Source organism: Gigantopelta aegis, chromosome 9 (assembly GCF_016097555.1).
Source record: "Gigantopelta aegis isolate Gae_Host chromosome 9, Gae_host_genome, whole genome shotgun sequence".
Classification (NCBI taxonomy): Eukaryota; Metazoa; Mollusca; class Gastropoda; order Neomphalida; family Peltospiridae; genus Gigantopelta; species Gigantopelta aegis.
In genome coordinates, this window is record NC_054707.1 from 62,586,698 (window position 1) to 62,609,353 (window position 22,656).

Here is a 22,656-nt window from a genome sequence, read left to right on the forward strand (position 1 = left end):
CAAAGTTGCTCTACGTACATTCTTTAGAATTTAGCTTAAATAATTTTTTTATATGTAAACGGTATCGCTATTAGATGTCTATGATCATATTTATCTACAAGAATTATATTATTTGGAATGTATTCGTAATACACCAAAGATGACAAAGCCATGAGAGGTCAGTGTATTTATTATATAGATCTATGACTATGACTTAATAGTTAAATAATAAAATATGTATGCATCTAGCAAACAATAGGAAATTTAGTACATTTTGTATATACATTTATTGGTTCAAAACAAATACTCAAATGAGTTTTCATTTCAACTTATTTTTGTGCTTATATCCAATTAAGGTTTAAGCATGCTGTCCTGGGCACACACCTCAGCTATCTAGGTTGTCAGTCCAGGACAGCGGGTTCGTTGTTAGTTGGTTAGTGAGAGAGAGCCCTTAAGAACTTGCTCTGGGTTGGAAACGGTACCGGGCTGTGACCCCTGTACCTACCAGCCTGTAGATCGATGGCTTAACCACTGCGCCACCGAGGCCGGTACAGGTCCATTAAGAAGTTTCACATCAACTACAGGAATCTCAAGCTATACAGCTTCTAGGCACCTCATGGGATCTACCCTGACGGATTGAATTTTTATCAGGAACGAAAGACATGTTTTATTTAACGATGAACTCAACACATTTTATTTACGGTTACATGACGTCAGACATATGTTTAAGGACCACACAGAGAGAGGAAACCCGCTGTCGCCACTTCATGGGTTACTCTTTCTGATTAACAGCAAGGTATCTTTTATATGCACCATCCCACAAACAGGGTAGTACATACCACAGCCTTTGATATACCAGTTGTGGTGCATTGGCTGGAACGAAAAATAGCCCAATGGGTCCACCGACGGGGATTGATCCCACACCGATCGTTGGGCTACGTCCCGCCCCTTTTAACAGGAAGACTAGTGCTCATATACATCTCCTCTATTGCAACAACAAAGCTTTATTTATTGTAAGCAAACACGTGCACATACTTCTATACTTGTTATTTTATCTGTTCACGGTGATGGCCACTACTTCTGCTGGTTTCATACTCGCTGATAATCTGTGCCAACTCGGCCCTAATACCTTTAAGATCCAGGGTAGACTTATTGATACCCATATAACCCCTGACAATAAAGTTCGCTTCTCAAATGTTAGCTCATGTGCCGCAGATGATTCAAACTTGTTTCACAAATTGCCCCCCCCCCCAAAAAGAAAAAACATTAAAAAATAATAATAATAATAATTAAAAAAAATATAAAAAAATATAAAAAAATAAAAAAATAAAAAATAAAAACAACAAAACAACAACAACCAATAAAAAACAAACCCAGTTGTTATGTACATTCGGACATTGAAAGTGCAGTTGACGTATTACATGGACAGTGGGTTACACTGCATGTTGGATACGATATTATCCATATGGTAGCTACCATACAAGGAAGTATTTTGAAAAGATGCCTCCCGTTAATTCTGGGGCGGGATGTAGCCCAGTGGTAAAGCATTCGCTTGATGCGCAGTCGGTCTGGGATCGATTCCCGTCGGTGGACCCATTGGACTATTTCTCGTTCCAGCCAGTGCAATCTAATTAAAATTAGCTCCACTATTACATGTGGATCTAAAGACAGCCAGTTGGAGCTCATGTCCACCAATCAAAACCTTACTTGCAGAATCCTGCCAGTGATTTAAAACTAACAACACTGCGTAGTCCCCAATGTCCAGGTAACATTTCGTCTGTAAATAATAATTTAAATATTGACCAATCACACTTCGCCTTTTATAACCTTATTTGGGAGCATACAAATTCAAAAAATATCGGGCGAGTCTATTTTAGTGGCCGCAGTACAGCGAACCATACCAATACGTACGGGGTGGGTTATCAGTCTTCAATTTTACATTAAAAATTATTTATTTATTTATATAAAAAAAAAATACTAAATCAGTCTTCAGTTTTACATTACAAATTATTTATTTTATAAAATAAAACATGTTTTAAGGCATTCGTAATTCACACGAAACATGTCGTATACCCTCAGGATAATTCGGAATGTTTTCAAATTATTTTTAAATCACTGGCAGGATTCTGCAAGTAAGGTTTTGATTGGTGGACATGAACTCCAACTGGCTGTCTTTAGATCCACATGTAATAGTGGAGCTAATTTTAATTAGATTGCAGCCAGTGCACTACGACTGGTATATCAAAGACCGTGGTATGTGCTATCCTGTCTGTGGAGTGGTGCATATAAAGATCCCTTGCTGCTAATTGAAAAGAGTAGCCCATGAAGTGGCGACAGCGGGTTTCCTCTCTCAATATCTGTGTGGTCCTTAACCATATGTCCGATGCTATATAACCGTAAATAAAATGTGTTGAGTGTGTCGTTAAATAAAACATTTCCTTCCTTCCCGCTGATTCTATTAACACCACTCCTCGAATGTAGGTCTCAGAGGCAGATTTAGGCAACCAAGATGGCCTGAAACTATTGTTTGGTCAAGTAATTAATCTAGCATAATTTGCATAAGATTTCTTGAATCATTCTTACTATTCAGTTCTGTACCAGTCTTTTAAACAAATGGTAACGTATATTTTTTTAACTATCATTACTGCTTAGAACTTGCCCTGTGATACAGTGTGACTGTTCATAATTAAATTATTAATTATTATTTTTAATTAACCTATTTATGTATTTTCACCTATTTTGTGGGTATGTTGTGAATGCATTGTCCATTTTTATATAATGTTCTTATGTGTATCGTGTGCTCTGTCGATGTACGACACACAGATACACACACAAACGCACACACACAGATACACATACACACATACAGAGACACATATATATAAGTTTGTTTTGTTTAACGACACCACTAGAGCACATTGATTTATTAATTGGATGTTAAACATTTGATAATTTTGACATATAGTCTTAGAGGAAACTCGCTACACTCATCCATTAGTAGCAAGGGATCTTTTATATGCACCATCCCAAAGACAGGATAGCACATACCACAGCATTTTATATACCAGTCGTGGTGCACTGGCTGGAACGAGAAATAGCTCAATGGGCCACCGACGGAGATTGATCCCAAACCGAACGCGTATCAAGCGAGCGCTTTACCAACGGGTTTCATCCTGCCCCCGCATTTAGAGACAATGAGAGACAGATACACAGACAGATACACAGACAGAGACACAGACAGAGACACAGACAGATACACAGACACAGACAGATACACAGACAGAGACACAGACAGATACAGAGACACAGACAGAGACACAGACACAGACAGAGACACAGACAGAGACACAGACAGAGACTGTCCTTGTATTAGTCGAGAGACACTAGTTGGGGCTGAAGAATACCCTAGGTCAACGAAGGGTATCGATTTTACGACCCCACATGTCACAGGTGACCGCTTTATAATTTAGTTTATATAGAGATAAAACATACAGTTTGTAAGCAAGTGGTCCTTGAGGTTGCATTGTACCAAAGCAGCTATTTCCATGCCAAAGTTCGAGGTGCACTGTATGACTAATTGCAATAACAGCAAAATATGATCACGTTATTTCATTTGATTTTTTGTACTTATATCCAATTAAGGTTCAAGCACGTTGTCTTGGGCATACACCTCAACTATCTGGACTGTCTGTCTATGACAGAGGGTTAGAGGTTAGTGACAGAGAAGTCGATGTAGTGGCAGCCTTACATGTAACTATTGAGTCATTAACTCGCTCTGGGTGGGAGCCGGTACTAGGGTGCAAACCCAATACCTACCAGCCTAATTTCCGATGGCCTAACCACTATGCCACCAACGCTGGTACAAAATGTGTTGTGAACACCAATACCAGAAGTACATCAGTATTTAAGTAAACATAGTGACTTAATGGTAAGCTGATCACTTGAATAGAAAGCAAATTAAAACCATATCAGCTTACACTCATTCACTGTACCCAAGCTGGAAACAATCACTGTACCCAAGCTGGAAACAATAGGAAAGATAGCTGAAGTATGAGCCCAAGATAGCGTGCTTGAACCTTAATTGGATATAAGCACGAAAATAAGTTGAAGAAAGAAAGAATAGGACAGTCGTAGAGCATGGGTGATAGCGCTATTGTTAATCATTTGTGAAACGGGGGCGGAATTTAGCTCAGTCGGTTGAGTGCTCGCTTGAGGTGCTTGCGTCACAGTATCGAACCACCTCGCTGGATCCATTCAGCTGATTGGGTTTTTTCTCGTTCCAACCTCTGCACCACAACTGGACAAAGGCCGTGGTATGTGTTTTCCTGTCTGTGGGAAAGTGCATATAAAAGATCCCTTCATTCCCGTATTTTTGGGGGGGGGGGGGGGGGGTCGTCCGAACCCTCCCACAAAACCTGAGGTCCACTTTTTCCTCTTTTTTTTATTTTTTATTCTTTCTTTATTTAGTGATTAATATGTGGATTTTTTTTAATCAGTTAACTCGAAAATGATCGATGTAAAAGTATTTAACGTCAAACATAGGATTGTTGTGATATTAGAGCGGAAATCTTTGCCAACTTTTTGGTTGTCGGGAATTGCCAAAAAAATACATAGCTTGGTCTCTGACTGTAATGAGAGCGTATTTATGTCCAAATGTCCGTCTAGCTCTCTTACAGTCAGAGTACTCGGGCTAGTGTTGGCGGTGATTCCTGATGATACAATTTTAAGAATGTAATGTGTTTTGTTTTTCACAAATATGTTCATTATTAAAGTAACTGATCGTAGTTCTGAGGTACACGTACCTTTTTGTTACTAAGCTTATAATAAGCATTTGCCGAAAATATTTAAAATATATCTCGGGTCAATACCCCGAACTCCTGTTGTGTGGTAGAATTTCATTATCTTCCAAAAAAAAAAAAGCCAAGCAAAAAAAAAAGCCATAATAACACAAATACAATCTACAAAATAGTCAAAAATCATTGTTTTAAAATATAATTTTTTAAGTTCTAGATGCCAGGAAAACGTGCTTTCAGATATTTCAAAATTTCCAGGGAACATCCCCCAGCAAATACCGGAGCCACATCTTGCGAAATGCAATTTTAAGCTACGCCCTTTTTCATAAGCCACGCCCCATGTCACAAACGAGTCTGATATGTTTCCGCGGGAAATAAACATAAATATGAATGAGTAGGCCTAATTTCCTAGTAAATTATGTCAAATATAGATCTGTGTTATTGTAACAAGCATTTAATAATATATATATATACAAATCAGTTTTTTCTTCTAATCTGTACTTCCGAGTTTATGACAGATGTATCGGACTACAAACAACGCGTATAGTTAATCATTTGTAAACGTGACACAATATTAATAATACGTGAATAATATAATATATCAATTTTATCAGGGTAGATTTTCCGTTTTATATGTAATGTTAATTTCAGCTAAATAAATGCCTTCTTATGCAGACACTGTAAATTAAATATGAATATGATGGATTAATCCATTATCTAAATGATCAGGGTATATTTACAATTTGTTATTTGTAATTTTCATTTTCTATTTTTGTAAAAGTGGGGCGGGATATAGCCTAGTGGATGAAGCATTCACTTGATGTGAGGTAAGTCTGGGATCAATCCCTGTCGGTGGACCCATTGGGCTATTTCTCATTCCAGCCAGGCTGTGGTATGTACTATGCTGTCTGTGGGATGGTGCATATAAAAGATCCCTTCCTGTCTGAAGCCATATAGCCAGAAAAACAAATGTGTTGAGTGCATCTAAAACATTTCCTTCCTTCCTTTATTTTTGTAAAAATATACCAGGTATGTGAATAACCTTACTGTATGTTTCCTATCCGTGCTAGGAATAGTTGTAGGAAAATGAGACACTTAAGAATTTAATAGGCTGTATTTTAGAGCACCTTAACCACCAACAGTACAAGATCATCCACTGAGGGTACTTTTTCCTTAATATGGTATATTAATTTATGTATTTGTTAGCTACTGCATATTTCAGATAAGTAAACACTTTATGTAGACACTAATAATTAAATATGTATATCCATTATCTAACTAATAAGGGTAGATTTTCAAATTATAACAAGTTATTATTTTTTTCTATTTTTATTATTACAATTTTTTAATATTTGTGAATAAACATACTTTATGTTTACTATCAGTACTAGGGATAGTTCTAGGAAAATGAGACACTTAAGATTTCAATAGGGTGGATTTTATGGTACCGAACTACCAAGGGTACAAGATCATCTACCGAAGGTACTTTTCCCAAAATATGGTATATTAGTTTACTTATTTGTTAGCTAATATATAATTCGGCTAAGTAAACACCTTCTTATATAAACACTAATAATTAAATATGTATATGATGGATTAATCCATTATCTAAATGATGAAGGTTTCCAAATTATAAGAAATTATTATTATTTTTATTATTATTAAAATTTTTAAAAATACATGTGAATACCGGGTAACCTTTTTTTTTTTTTTTTTAATTATTTATTATCCCAGCAAAAACAATTTGGCAATGTCAGGGATGGGGCCCTGAATCATTACCTTACACACATGTATAGACATAACTGCACAAAATAAAAAATAAAATAAAAATTATACCAAAGCAACAACACACCCACACAAACTAACTCTCTCATGTACACAGATACACACACACACACACACACACACACACACACACACACACACACACACACACACACACATATACAGAAGATTGATATAGAAAAAGAACAACAGGTTTTAGACAAGTCCCGAGTTATATATGTCTATCATACGTAACAAACTGTATTACCAACCTTACATTTCTCTGCTCTTACCACAATATGTTCCTATTAATTGTTACTTGTTTCTAAAACACTGAACCAAGGTGACCAATACTCATCAAATTCTTTATAGTTACAACTTTTATAAAATCTAAATTTTTCAACATTCAACTTTTCATATATAATATTTTTAATGGCATCTTTGTTCAATTTGGCTTTTCTTATTTTCATAATATAAATATAATATTTTATATTGACAATTAACCAGTTTAAAAATTTGGTTTTTTTTTTTTATAATTCCAAACAGTACCACATATTTATCAAATTTCGTATGTTCACCTTTGTTCAGTGTCCACTGTTCCACTGCATTCCATAAGACAGCAACTTTAGGACATTGACAAAAATTACAAATAGTAGAATCAACATACTGTATTTGATTTTGTATAAAAAATGTGTTTGTTGCTATTATTCTGTGTAAGATTCTATACTGAAGCCATATAAGAGTAGGATCTTTTAAGTTTGAAAAAGGTATACTGTAATATTTTTTCCATTCATCTTGGGAAAATGTACACCCTTTTTCCATATATTTTGCTTGTGAAATTGGGCAGATACTAGAAAAAATTAATATTTTATACATTACCTGACTACCCTTTTCCTCCTTTAAAAAAAATCTGTAATTTATAAGGTAATATTGGGTTATTCATTTGGTTTACTTGTGTTTTTACAGTGTTACAGAATAACTTTACAGCATTTAACAAAGAGGCATATTCAAGAAAATTTGTTTTTAAATTATATTTAATTCTGAATGTATCATAATTCATGAAATATCCATATTCATCCATCAAATCTTGAATAAACACAATACCTTTTTAAAAATATGTCTTGTACAAAATAGGCTTTCCATCAATTGTTATTTTACTGTTATACCAAATGTTACAGCTCATTATTTCTTCCATTTTCTCAAATATGTGTTTCTGCTGAATCAACAGCCAACTATGGAGCACATCTTTCCAAAAAGGATTAGTTAGTTTCTTATTTTTATATTGAATAAAATAGTCTCCATGAGAAACTAGCTTTTCAGTGGTTAAACCTGTAACAGTTTCAAAAAGTGTTTTCCATTTAGAATTGAATGTAAGAATTCTTCTGATCCATGTGGATTTTAATGCAGTTATAAAATTAGAAATATGTAACATTTTCAAACCCCCATTTTGATCCCTCTTTATCCTTTCTGGTTTATTTTGCCAAATGAAGGCAAATAATAGTTTATTTATGTTTTTAATAAATTTTTCAGGCGGATTTGGTAGAAAAATAATCAGATGAGTTATTTTAGGGATTATTAAGGTTTTCAGAACAATAATTGTACCTAATGCTGTTAATTTCCTTGTAGATCATTGTTCTATTAATTTTTTCATCATTAATATTTTCGGTTCAAAATTTTTAATAACAATATATTCAAGATTTACAGAAAAATTCACCCCTAAAAGAGTAAATTGGTCAGAACCCCATTCTAGCCTCCATCTTGTATGATGGAAAACCTCCTTTGAGAATTTTTTACTGCCTATCCAAATAACTTACGATTTTGAGTAATTTATTTTCAAGCCAGAGATAGCAGCGTATTTGTCTAAAATGATTAAAGTATTTTTAAGGGATTTGTGAGATCCATCCAAGATAAAGGTTGTATCGTCTGCATATTGCAATATGAGATACTCTTGTCCATCAATTTCTATTCCTTTAATAGTTTTATTATTTCTTATTAATATTGATAGAATTTCAGCACATCACCTTGCCTACATTCTCTTTCTAGTTTAAAACTTTCAGATAAAAAACCATTTTGTATTATTCTTGACTCTGAGTTATGATAAAATGTTAGAATCCAGTTTTTTATGGACATTTTAAAATTAAAAATATCTAGAGCTTGTTGAATAAACTACCAAGACACCGAATCAAAAGCTTTTTCAAAATCAATAGCAACATACCTGGTATATTATGGACCTCTGTGTATTGCATAATATCATATACTAATCTGATATTTTCACCTATATTCCTTCCTTTTATAAAACCAGTTTTATCCTCTGATATAATTTTATTTAGGACCTTTTTGATTCGGTTGGCAATACAACCAGAGGCTATTTTATATACACAATTTAATAACGTTATTGGTCGCCAATTTTTTAAAAACTGTTTTGGTTTATCAGATTTTGGGATGCAGATAATTATTCCTAATTTTTGTGTACATGACATTTCTTTCAAATTGTAGCTACAATTAATTGATCTTACAATAAAATGACCCAAGTCGATCCAAAATATTTTTTAAACTCTGCTGAAAAACCATCTGAGCCAGGACTTTTGTAATTTTTCATACTTTTAAGAAATGCTAATGCTTCGTGATACTCTATTTCTCCTTCTAGTTTTGCAGCTTCAGCATCAGTTAATTTATTAAAATTAGCTTCTGAAAGTCTTTGTTCAATATTATCATTAGTTTCCAAATTATTGCTTGAATATAGTTTACTGTCGAATTTTTTTGTTTCATTTAAAATTTGTTTTTGGTCAGTTATTAAAATACCATCTATTAATTCTATTTTAGAAATAAACTTACTATAAAAATTTCTAAAATTGCTCTCGATCTAATAAACTTTCCTTTTAATTTTTCTTTTCTAATTTTTATCAATTCCTCTTTTTTTTCTTCTAATAATTCTGAATTATTCATACAGTTATCATTTTCTAGAACCTTTATCTCATCACAGAGTTGTGCTTCTAAAATATTTTCTGTTTTCTTTTTGAAAGCTGAGTAAGAAATTGTTTTCCCTCTTATTTCCAGAAGCAATACTTCCAGAAAAAGTTGATCACTGATAGTAAATTTAATATTTTCATGTGATATTTTATTAATATTGTCTGTATTATATACAGGCACTATATATTGGCATTTAACATGTTTAATAGTTTCTTTTATCAAATCTATGTATATTTTATCCTTAAGTAGTGAATTATTGAGTTTCCATAGACCCCTCCCTTTTTCAAATTGGTATATCTTTAGGTACAACACAACTCCAGAATGATCTGATCTATAACTACTTTCAAACCCTACTTTTTCTACAAGAGACATTAAGTTATCTGACACACGGTATAAATCAAGTCTTGCTTGTTTAAAGGGATTCTTTTTTACCCAAGTATATCTTCTTAAATTAGGGTTAAGTTCTCGGAATGGATCTTTTAGATTAATTTTTTCAAAATTTTCTAAAATTCTATCTCAAGCTTTTGGATTGTTTGTATGTTTATAATTTTTTGTATCCAAACTTTGATCGAGTACTAAATTGAAATCCCCACATATTATATATTTTTCATTTTCAAACTCTTCAATAAAGTTAAAAATATTTTCATAGAAGTTTGGGTTATCATTATTTGGTCCATATATGTTAACAAGTGTGATCCTCTCTCCTTCTATCGTTATATCTAATATAATAAAATTTCCTGAATTATCAATTTTCATTTTATTCAATTTATATTCAAAGTTATTATTAAAGAGGATCGCAACTCCTCTGGAATTTCCAGAAAATTAGCTAAATACACATTTATACCCCCACTGGCTTTGAGTATAGGGTTCTAAATCAAATGTAAAATGAGTGTCTTGTAGGCAATAGATGTTAAATTGTTTTTTCTTTAAATAATTTAATACATCTCTCTTCTTTTCTGGATCTCCCAATTCCTGACAGTTAACTGTTAATATTTGTAAAGACATTTCTGTGCAAATTATGGAATGCAGAAGGCTTAACAATACTAAATAGGCAAAGGAACACTACAAATGAAGGATGAAAATTGCTAATAAAAACATAAGTGGTTTTGTTGAATGCAAACAACGGGACTTCAAAACTCGTGTCCAATTTAAGAAATAAGTATAGAAAAGGAAAGGAATGATGTAGTACAATAGAAGAGGAGAAATAAAAAAAATTGTTTCCATCCATTGGAAATATGTTACTCTAAAGTTTATCCTAGTTATTAAAAACAAGCCTGATCAGTTAAGTGTGTGAATTTTTTGTTTTTTAAATAATAATAAAAAATATATAAAAATTGCTAGTCATTGATAGCCTTATGTCTACAGGGTCCGGAATGTTAGCCATGTTCAACAATGCCATATAAGACTTGCAGAAATTACGACACTCTGTTTTAGATGAGAAAAGGATAACAAACCCTGGCATACAAACATCATGATACGGTTCTATGTTGTATGGCCAGAACCTAATTCTATGATTAATAACCTGGCACAATGGGAATAGTATATTCTGCTTACCAAGTCTCTTTAACATCCTATTTTTGGCTGCTACTAAGAAATTATGTGAATAACCTTACTGTATGTTTACTATCAGTGCTAGGGATAGTTTTAGGAAATTGAGACAGTTAAGATTTCAATAGGGTAGATTTTACAGTACCTAACTACCGACTTTACAATATCATCCACCGAGTGTAGGCCTACTTTTTCCTTAATATGGTATGTTAATTTATGTATTTGTTAGCTATTTATTTCTCATTCCAGCATGACTGGCATATCAAAGGCTGTGGTATGTACTACCCTGTCTGTGGGATGGTGCATATAAAAAATCCCTTGCTGCTAATCGAAAAAAGAGTAGCCCATGAAGTGGCGACAGTGGGTTTCCTCTCTATATCTGTGTGGTCCTTAACCATATGTCTGATGCCATATAACCGTAAATAAAATGTGTTGAGTGCATCGTTAAATAAAATATTTCCTTTCTTTGTTAGCTATTGTATATTTTATTTAAGTAAACACCTTCTTATGTAGACACTAATAATTAAATATGTATATGGTGGATTAATCCAATATCCAAATGATAAGGGTAGATTTCCAAATTATAAGAAATTACTATTATTATTTTTTATTTTTTTATTTAATTAAAAAAAATATATATATGTGAATAACCTTACTATATGTTTACTATCAGTGCTAGGGATAGTTCTAGGAAAATGAGACACTTAAGATTTCAATAGGGTGGATTTTATAGTGCCTAACTACCAGGGTTACAAGATCATCCACCGAGGGTACCTTTCCCAAAATATGGTATATATTAATTTACTTGTTTGTTAGCTAATATATATTTCAGCTAAGTAAATATAGACACTAACAACTAAATAAGTATATGATGGATTAATCCATTATCTAAATGATCAGGGTAAATTTCCATATTATAAGAATTTTTTTTTTTTTTTTTTTATTATTATTATAATAAAAAAAATAAAAAAAATGTGAATAGCCAAATGGCAATTTGGGTTCAAAGTCTGCACAATTTGGTGCACATCAATAATCTACTGGGTGCCACCTGGGCACCCTTGAAGAAAAATCCAAGATGGCGGACAAAATGGTGGGCAAATCAGGGAAATGGCTATAGCTTGCTTATAAATTGACAGATAAACAAAAATTATTGCATTTACGCTATGGTTGTAGGAGCCAAGGAGGGCAATGGTGCTATCAAACTTCAGATTTAACTAAATGGGCCATGTAATATGGTGGTCCAAATTGAGAAAATTACAATAACTAAAATATAATTCTTGCATCTAACCCATGGTTTTAGGGGTCATGGAATACCATGAAAGTAGTTCAGTTCTTCTATACAAGTTAATTTTAATTATTTCAAGATGCCAATCAATACAGGCAATGTACCTAAGGAGATGAACTGTTAAAAATAAAGTGCCACTGTATATTTGTAAAATGATTAACACGGTCATTAAAAAAACTTGTGGGTTTAAGATAATCAATTAATAATAATAAAATAATTTGACAGATGTAAAGAAGAAGTTTGTTTTGTTTAACAACACCACTAGAGCACATTGATTAATTAATCATAGGCTACTGGATGTCAAACATTTGGTAATTCTGACTCATATAGTCATCAAAGGAAACCCGCTACATTTTTCTTAATGCAGCAAGGGATATTTTATATGCACTTTCCCACAGACAGGAAAGCACATACCATGGACTTTGACCAGTTGTGGTGCACTGGTTGAAACGAGAAAGAACCCAATAAGTTGAATGGATTGACAGATGTAAAATGCATTGTAACATTATTTTACAGTGACCTTTTCTTGGCCAATAGAACATAAGATCTTTGGTAGTGTTGTGCATGGTGTAGTATGCACATCAGATGTAATTTTGTTAATTTGCAATGTAATATTATTTTAGGTGGCCTAATACTTGCTTTTTATTCCCAGTGTTAAATACCATTATTGTAAAAAACCCACAAAAAAACTCAGACCAGCTATTATTGCAAGATTTGTCGTTTGGATGTATGATCGCACAAGAACCTATAGTGACAACAGCCGATGATTAATGTTATTATAGGTGTTAAAACTGAAAAATAGCTTGTGGATGGTGGTCATCTTGGATTTCAAGATGACAGCCATATATTCAATGTCACCATTGGATTCTTAGACCCCTGAAATGTCAGTCTAGGTGTTAAATCTGTATTGATATCTTTACTACTAAATGAGATATTGAGCAAAATAGCAATCTAATTAAAATTAGCTCCACTATTACATGTGGATCTAACAGCAGCCCGTTGGAGCTCATGTCCAGTTGACCTTTCATTCGACCAATCAAAAGCTTACTTGCAAAATCATGCCAGTGATTTGAAAAGAATTTGAAAACATTTGGGATTATGCCGAGGGTATACAAAATGATTTGGGTGAATTACGAAGTATGCCGAAAACTAATTTCAATATAAAATTTTATATAAAATTTGTTTCAAGACAAAAAAAAAACCTGTGATGGTATAGCCATAAAATCTGTTTATACTAGTATACAATCCAGAGTTTATTACTGCACTTTCCCCCCTGTTTTTTCAGTGTTGAAATAGACCAACAAGTTCGCCTATTGCATAAATAGTCTCGCCCGATATTTTTAGAATTTGTATGCTCCCGAATAACACTATAAAAGGCAAAGTGTAATTGGTCAATATTTAAATTGTTATTTATAGTTGAAATGTTACCTGGACCTGAAAGTCCACGCAATGCTGTTAGCTCTGCTGGCGGACCCAGTAGAGCTAATGTTAATCAGATTGGCAAAATAGCATGTAGATGGCGACCATCTTTGATTTCAAGATGGCAGCCACAATTTGCAAACACTTCTGTCACCACTGGATTCCTAGTCCCCTAACATGTGGGTATAGGCATTTCAACTCTCTCGATATGTGTATTAGTTAAGGAGATATTAAACAAAACAGGTCCACAATGGTGGCCATCTTGGATTTCAAGATGGCAGCCATACAGGGTGGAATTTCCAGTGGGCCCTGGACTAAATATCCTTGTATTGGATTACTCTAATCATTTGCCAATGTTCATGTTTTCACAGAAAAGTGCACAATTGATCAGCTAAGTCGCTCCACTACTAGCATGGATAGTAAACATACTGTAAGGTTAATCACATATATTTGATTACAAAATAAAAACATTACATACAATTTAGACATCTACACTGATCATTTAGATAATGGATTAATCTATCACATATAGTGTCTACATATGGTGTTTACTTAGCTGAAATATACATTAGTTAACAAATATGTAAATTAATATAACATCTTTTGGAAAAAGTACCCTTGATGGATGATAATGTACCCTCAGTAGTTGGGTACTGTAAAATCCACCCTACTGAAATCTTAAGTGTCTCATTTTTCTAGAACTATCCCTAGCACTGGCAGTAAACATACATGTACCATAAGGTTATTCACATATATTTTTAAATAATAATAATAATAATAATTTCTTTTAATTTGGAAATGTACTCTGATCATTTAGATAATGGATTAATCCATCATATACATATTTAATTGTCATGTCTACATTAGAAGGTGTTTACTCAGCTGAAATATACATTAGCCAACATATATGTAATGTAATATACCATGTTAAAGGAAAAGTACCCTCAGTGGATGATATCCATGTACCCTTCGGTAGTTAGTTACAGTAAAATCCACCCTTTTGATATGTTAAGAATCTCCTTTTCTGAAAACTACTCCTGACATAGTAAATATGCAGTAAGGTTATTCATATCTACTTATTAAAAGAAAATAATAATAAAAATTAAATTAAATTAAATTAAAATTAAAATTTTCATATGAAAAGAAAATCCACCCTAATCAGTTAGATAATGGACTAAGCCATCATATTCATATTAAATTGTCATGTCTGCATTAAAAGGTGTTTACTCAGCTCAAATATACATTAACCAACATATATGTAATGTACCACATTAAAGGAAAAGTACCCTTGGTTTTTGATATCCATGTACCCTCGGTAGTTAGGTACCATACTATAAAATCCACCCTTTTGAAATGTTAAGAATCTCCTTTTCTGAAAACTACTTCTGACATATATAGTAAGTATGCAGTAAGGTTATTCATATCTATTTATTTAAAAAAAAAAAAAAAAAAAAAATGATATCCATGTACCCTCAGTAGTTAAGTATGGTCAAATCCACATTTTTGAAATTTTAAGAGTCTCCTTTTCTGAAAACCACTCCTGACATGGATAGTAAATATGCAGTAAGATTATTGACATCTTGTTACAAAAAAAAATCAAAACAAAAAATCTAACTTCCACACACGGAAAGAAAATCTACCCTGATCTGTTAAATAATAGATTAAGCCATCACATTCATATTGAATTGTCATGTCTACATTAGAAGATGTTTACGTAGCTGAAATATACATTAGCCAACATATGTGTAATGTAATATAACATATTAAAGGAAAACTACCCTCGGTGGATGATATCCATGTACCCTTGGTAGTTAAGTATAATAAAATCCACGTTTTTGAAATTTTAAGAGTCTCCTTTTCTGAAAACCACTCCTGACATGGATAGTAAATATGCAGTAAGATTATTGACATCTTGTTGCAATTTCTTTTCTTTTTTTCTTTTTTTTAAATCAAACATTCACACATGGAAAGAAAATCTACCCTGATCAGTTAAATAATAGATTAAGCCATCACATTCATATTGAATTGTCATGTCTACATTAGAAGGTGTTTACATAGCTGAAATATACATTAGCCAACATATGTGTAATAACATATTAAAGGAAAACTACCCTTGGTGGATGATTATCCATGTATCCCCGGTAGTTAGGTACCAGACAGTAAAATCCACCCTTTTGAACTGTTAAGGATCTCCTTTTCTGAAAAGTACTCCTGATATGGATAGTAAATATGCAGTAAGGTTATTCATATCTATTTATTTAAAAAACATTAAAATTAAAATTATAGATATGAAAACAATATATACCCTGATCAGTTAGATAATGGATTAAGCCATCATGTTCATATTGAATTGTCATGTCTACATTAGAAGGTGTTTACTTAGCTGAAATATACATTAGCCAACATATATGCAATGCAATATACCATATTAAAGGAAAGGTACCCTCAGTGGATGATAACCATGTACCCTCGGTAGTTAAGTACCATAAAATCCACCCTTTTGAAATGTTATGTGTCTGTTTTTATGAAAAATACCACTGACATTGGTAGTAAACATACAGTAAGATTATTCACATCTTCTTAAATTGGAGGGGCCGGACATAGCCCAGTGGTAAAGCATGGTCGGTCTAGGATCGATCCATTTTGATTGGACCATTGTGCTATTTCTTATTACAGCCAGTGCACCACAACTGGTACATGTATATCAATAGCCGTTGTATGGTGCATATAAAAGATTACCTGCTACTAATGAAAAAATATAGTGGTTTCCTCTCTAAGACTATATGTCAGAATTACCAAATGTTTGACATCCAATAAATCAATGTGCTCTAGTGGTGTCGTTAAACAAAAGACCCAATGTTTACTTATACATATGTATTTTCAGACACGCACACATTTATTTCAACTTATTTCCGTGCTTATATCCAATTAGGGTTCAAGCACGCTGTCTTGGGCACACACCTCAGCTATCTGAGCTGTCTGTCCAGGACAGTGGGTTAGTTGTTAGTTGGTTAGTGGTAAGAGGGTGTAGTGGCCTTACACCTATGCATTGAGTCCTTAAGAATTTGCTCTGGGCTGGAGCCGGTACGGTTTGCGAACCCTGTACCTACCAGCCTGTAGTCTGATGGCGTAACCACTGCGCCACCGAGGCCGGTTACACACACACACACACACACACACACACACACACACGTACGTATGTGTGTATGAATGTATGTATGTATGTATGTATGTATATGTATATTAAAGGTGGTACTTTATTCAAATCTATTTAATAAAAGTCATACTTTAAAAAATAAAGAAATAGAAATCTACTCTGATCACTTAGATAATTGATTAATTTTGTGTCTACAAAAGTAGATTTTTACTTTGAGAAAATAGACATTAGCCAAGAAGTGTGTAATTTGTTAACTACATCAGTGGATAAGTTCATGTGTACTTGGTAGTGAGATAATGTATTTATAATCCAACCTACTGAAATCTTAAATTTATAATTTTCCAAAAAACTACCGTAACTATTGTTGTGTTGTTGTTGTTGCTATTATTTTTGTTTAGGACAATTGTTATTACAAATAATTATAATTAAAAGTAGTGGACAACATTTTTCTAATCGGTTTGACCTGTACTCATTTATACAGTAATTATTTTAAATTATATATTCTGTAGTTGTTGGATGATTTTTGTTGTTGTTGTTTGTTTATTTGTTTATGAAATTAAGTTGTACAGACGTGCATTACAATTTTTACGTTTAACGTAACCACTGGTGTGAAATTCATCAAAATATCGTCGGGATTATCCCACAGAAGAAGAGTAGGAAAACAACAAACAACGACATTGATATACGCTACGTAACATTAAATTACACAATTTATTAACCACACTGTAAATTATTAAATACTTGTTACATTAATATCTACAGTTGGAATAATTTTTATATATTCGATGTCGTAAAATCTCGATGTCGATCAACCGTTTGTTCATGAATATTCAGTAGACTCACTGGCTGACGACTCTCAGTGTCTACGATTTAGTCTCTCCCGCAAATACCTAGTCGGACCCTCCCACTCAAAATTCTGGCTACGGGCCTGCCCTTGCTATAGTAGGAAAATGTAGCGGGTTTCGTCTTATGACTAAGAGTCAGAATTAACAAATGTCTGACATCCAATAGCCGATGATTAATTAATCAATGTGCTCCAGTGGTGACGTTAAACAAAACAAACTCCTTTTTTTTCATTTGCGAAACGTGTCTTATATACTTGTGCAATTAAATAACAAGCCAAGATATCTGAAAATAGTAATCAACCTGTTATTATTAATAGATTACATGAATAAAACAATTAAAGGTACACGCGTAGTGTAATTCATTACCAGTTTGTGGAAATAAAATAATGAATTACATGAATATATATAAAAGCAAAGCATTGATACAAAACAATAATTATATACAAATATCCACAAGTCAATCTTATTATACTAATGAAAACATTCATAAATTTTTTAAACTGATATGTGCCACCACCCACCCCCTACACACACACACTACCCCCTCACCCCCTATTTTCTTGCAGATTAAATGTGTTGCCACACTTTTTATTGGTGTACTGCCTGTCTGTGTTAATACGATGTTAATATCATGTTTATTAGTAAATGATAACTTTATCAACAATGGGAACTGATTTGGTACCATGGAACCTTATTTGCAATAGTTTTGGGCACACAACTCAGTTATTTGACCAGGACATATCGAGGCTAATAGCCAGTAGTTAATCGTATGTACCGTTATCAATATGTTTGCTTTAACAAGCATAAAGCGTTATCTTTCACATGTCTTTTTAAAATGTTGAATTTATTTAAACATATAATGTACAGTACAAACCTGTAATGGTTTTATACTAATATATTGGTATTAAGAAAACCATTTCAGAATGATGACAATTGTATACACTATATATAGCAAACTGGGTTGTCGTATTGTTGATAGGGAGGTGATCCTGTCATGTATATAGGATTACGATTAAACGTAGACCCGGGTACACCTTTGATCGTTCGTTCTGCATGGTGACAAGACCTCCTCTTTATTGCATCGATAGTAATCTACTGACCATAAAAATAGAATGTTTCTTCTTCTTTAATTTTTTTTCTTCTTTTTTTTTTCATTATTTTGTTCTGATTGTGTGTGTGTGTGTGTATGTGTGTGTGTGTGTATATATATATATATATATATATATATATATATATATGTGTGTGTGTGTGTGTGTGTGTATATATATATATATATATATATATATATATATATATATATATATATATATATATATATATATATATATATATATATGTGTGTGTGTGTGTGTGTTTGTGTGTATGTGTGTGTGTGTGTGTATATATGTGTGTGTGTGTGTGTATATATATATATATATGTGTGTGTATATATATATGTGTGTGTGTGTATGTGTGTGTGTGTGTGTATATATATATATGTGTGTGTGTGTGTGTGTGTGTGTGTGTGTGTGTGTGTGTGTGTATGTACACACACATACGCAGAATTAAAACAATTTTTGACAGAAATGGCCGAACAACATTTGATCAGTTATTCTAGCATCGAAATAAGGAAGGAAATGATTTATTTAACGACGCACTAAACATTTCATGTACGGTTATATGGCGTTGGACATATGGTTAAGGACCACACAGATATTGAGGAAGGAAAAAAGTAAAGTTTGTTTTATTTAACGACGCCACTAGAGCACATTGATTTTTTTTATCTTATCATCGGCTATTGGACGTCAAACATATGGTCATTCTGACACTGTTTTTTAGAGGAAACCCGCTGTCGCCACATAGGCTACTCTTTTACGACAGGCAGCAAGGGATTTTTTATTTTCGCTTCCCACAGGCAGGATAGCACAAACCATGGCCTTTGTTGAACCAGTTATGGATCGCTGGTCGGTGCAAGTGGTTTACACCTACCCATTGAGCCTTGCGGAGCACTCACTCAGGGTTTGGAGTCGGTATCTGGATTAAAAATCCCATGCCTCGAATGGGATCCGAAACCAGTACCTACAAGCCTGTAGACCGATGGCCTAACCACGACGCCACCGAGGCCGGTTTGAGGAAGGAAACCCGCTGTCGCCACTTCATGGGCTACTCTTTTCGATTAACAGCAAGGGATCTTTTGTATGCACCATCCCATAGACAGGATATCATATACCACGGCCTTTGATATATCAGTCGTGGTGCGCTGGCTGAAGTGAGAAATGGCATCGAAATAAGACAGAACGGTACTACTACTTAAGTACAACGTTCTGCACTAAATGTTCTCCATAAAAACACCACCACCTAAATACGTTCGAAAATTAATGTCCCTTGCCGAATTTAGCTGCTTCATGGAAAATGTCTGTCCAGGGTCAAGTTCCCTGGCTATCCAGGGGCCGGACCCATGGCGGACATGCCTGAAACCCCAGTGGTATAGGAGCATGTACAAACAGTTCACGTTCATGTAAAACATTAACACTTTTGTTGGCAACTTGGGTACCTGTTTAAATTCATTAATTCATTTCAACTTATGTTCGTGCTTATATCCAATTAAGGTTCAAGCACGCTGTCCTGGGCACACACACCTCAGCTATCTGGGATATCTGTACAGGACAGTGGATTAGTGGTTAGTGAGAGAGCAAGACTGTCGTATCTATAGTTGCTGAACTATTTCTTGTTCTAGCCAGTGCACCACGATTGGTATATTAAAGACCGTGGTATGTGTTATCCTGTCTGTGGGATGGTGCATATAAAAGATCCCTTGTTGCTAATGGGAAAATGTAGCGGGTTTCCTCTTTAAGACTATATGTCAAAATTTCCAAATGTTTGACATCCATTAGCCGATGATTAATAAATCAAAATGTGCTCTAGTGGTGTCGTTGAACAAAACAAACAAACAAGCTATAGTTGCTGAAAGGCCGGGATATGTGGTACTGTCACTACTGAGACACAGTGTGCCTTGAAACAGTACTTTATGAACTCACTGATTGAGTTCTTAGTAAATCGTCAAATTGTACTCTGTGGCAGAATTAGTTTCGCTTATTATAATATATACTGACACACAATGAAAACGCAAAACAGATATTTTTCAATATTTTGTTAATGAAAAAATTTATGAGAGGAAGCCATTGATTGGTACTTTTGTCTGGGTTTCAATCCTGGTTTTGTTTTCGTTACACATACAATAGCAGAAACACACAAAATGGTGTGAAATGCGTTCACTACATGCTCAATCGTGCTGCATGCAATGCACGTGAAATGCCAGTATGTGGACACATAAACGTCGCGTAACGGTGTCATATTTCTCGTCACATTAAGAATGCCACGACTCGGAGAAGAACAAAGGGAGCGAGCGTTGGTTCAAGGGGGGAATTCGCAAAGTCAAGTTGCTAGGACCTTCAGAGTCCATCCATCAACTATTGGATGACTTTTTGAACGTCATCAACAGACCGGGAGTGTCCGTGATCGACCTCGACCTGGTCAACGTCCCGTTACGACCCCACGCCAAGATCGGCAGATTCGACGACACCACCTCCGTGACCGGTTCAGAACTGCGACGATGACAGCAAGCAAAACGATACGACGTCACGGAAGGCCTATCTATCCGATGACGGTCATCCGTCGACTCAGAACGGCTGGACTCAGATGCAGACGCCCGTACAACGGTAATATCATGACACCGCGACATTGTGCTGCGAGACTACAGTTTGCTCTCCAGAATGGTAATCATCCACCAGCCTTTTACCGGATCATTGTTTTCTCAGATGAGTCCCGTTTCTCTGTCTCCTTTGCCGATGGAAGAGTATGTGTGTACAGGAGACTCCATGAACGGTACGCTGACGGATGTGTGAGGGAACGTGATCGGTTTGGCGGCGGTTGTCTGATGGTATGGGGGGTGGGGGGGGGGGGCAATCAACTGTGATTTCAGGAGTGATCTCATCATTGTCCACGATGCCCTTACAGCCCAGCGTTATGTTGACGTTATTCTAAGACCAGTTCTCTAGCCACTTTTGCGCCGTCACCGAAGATCAGGAGGTCCCCTTCTGTTTCAACAAGACAATGCCCGTCCACATACTGCAAGAATTACCCAGGCGTTCCTGTAACAAGCCGGTATCAGCATTATGAACTGGCCCGCCGTTTCACCGGATTTGAACCCAATTGAACACATGTGGGATGAGTTAGGACGTCGTGTACGTCACCGCCAGCCACCACCGCGTAACGTCGCTGAGCTTGCACAGGCGTTGCAGGAGGAGTGGAGGAACATTCCTGTGGCTTTTTTTGAGAAGTTTGTTCCAATCCTTTCCCCGTCGTCTTCACGCATGCTCACGGGCCAATGGTGGACATACCAGATACTGACCTTGATGGGGGGGGGGGGGGGGGGGGGGGGACTTTTCGATTACGAACGCAACCCGATTACTGATGATAACTGGCCATGTTTCCATGTGAATGTATCTCATGAATACCAGTCATTAATGTCATATTACATTATCCATCAATTCATTAATAGTTTGTCATTATTTGCAATGAAAAGTTGTTTTTGCGTTTTCATTGTGTTTCAGTATACTTTGGCACTAACCACACCTCCGACTGTGTCAGTGTCTACTGGTTGAGGTCATGGGCGTCATTTGGTGGGGGACAGGGGGGACAGGGGGGACATGCCCCCCCCCCACTTTTGGCAGTGGGGGGGGGACAGAATATCTGCCCCCAGACCCTCCTAGAGTCGCTTCCCGCCTAGGGCGCTCGCGATTAGTCGCACGAAATATTGTTAGAACCCAATTGCCCCCCCCCCCCCCCCCCCACACACACACACTTTTTCCTTGCAATGATGCCCATGGTTGAGGTAGTCAATGGCAGAAAAGGCTC

The 22,656-nt window shown here is 34.9% G+C and overlaps 1 protein-coding gene across 1 annotated transcript in view; it reads left to right on the forward strand.

Annotated features, from left to right (window-relative positions):
• The window catches only part of LOC121381432 (transcription factor 15-like), a 74,357-nt gene continuing 51,701 nt past the window's right edge, over positions 1–22,656 (forward strand). The window contains exon 1 of the mRNA XM_041510747.1: positions 1–157. The gene's annotated coding sequence lies outside the window, so the exon portion shown is untranslated. The remainder of the gene's footprint in view (positions 158–22,656) is intronic.